The sequence below is a fragment of the Carcharodon carcharias genome, chromosome 3 (genome assembly GCF_017639515.1).
Source record: "Carcharodon carcharias isolate sCarCar2 chromosome 3, sCarCar2.pri, whole genome shotgun sequence".
Taxonomy (NCBI): Eukaryota; Metazoa; Chordata; class Chondrichthyes; order Lamniformes; family Lamnidae; genus Carcharodon; species Carcharodon carcharias.
In genome coordinates this window covers 153,862,701-153,863,590 of record NC_054469.1, presented here as the reverse complement: position 1 = coordinate 153,863,590, position 890 = coordinate 153,862,701, and positions in this window count along the sequence as shown.

Sequence of the window (890 nt, the reverse complement as noted above, 5' to 3'; positions counted from 1 at the left end):
AAAAAGCAGTTTATGTAAGTTAACAATAGACTACATGAATGTCTGCATGGTTGATTATTTCTTATTTGTCATTGCCTCCCCACCCACCACAGGTTTATTTACTTAAAGGTAGCAGTCTAGATCCCAAAGGCCTAGTGACCTATCCACTAGTCTCACAAGTTAGGAGTTCTCAGTCAATTGCTTATCTCTGTGGAACTGTCTGATCTCGACTGATTCAGTGGAACTATACTGCAGCCAAGAATCAACACATTCAAGTTTCAGTTTGATGCAACACTTTGGGAGTGAAAATAGCCATATTCCCCCAACAGTATATCAACCCTCACTTATAAGTTAAATCTAACTAAGCTGATCATAGTCCTGTGGTCAAAAGGCACTGCACAGGACCCCCTTAAACTGAGAGCCATGTTGTTGCCATGACAATTCCAGGCCGGGTTCCCACTCTGAAACACAGAGCACCTTGCTCACCCAGGCTCTCAGCCTGACCCAGTACAGTCCCCCAACCACACCCTGGCCCCGTACAACTCCCACCTCAACCTTACTTGATTCACAGTTTGCGACTCTCACTGAATGCTGCACTTTACACATGCCATGTGTTGATGTTGATTATTTTTCTCTAGAAATTAAACCCTGAGCCATTTTCATGCTGCTCGTTGATATGACCAAGACACCTTTGAAAACAGTATAAAGTTTTGCTTACCAGTTCCCAGCTTGCCAGCTCCTCTCCACAGCCTGGGGATTGCAGAGTGAAGCTGAGCACACATTCACTTCCCGAGGCAGTATTTTAATCATTAACTGGTGTTTTTATGAACTCCTCCACTGCCTAATACTGCAGACCGACCTTCTCTCCACTGATTGCTGCCCATGAAGATGTTCTCAGTACAGGCGGTTCC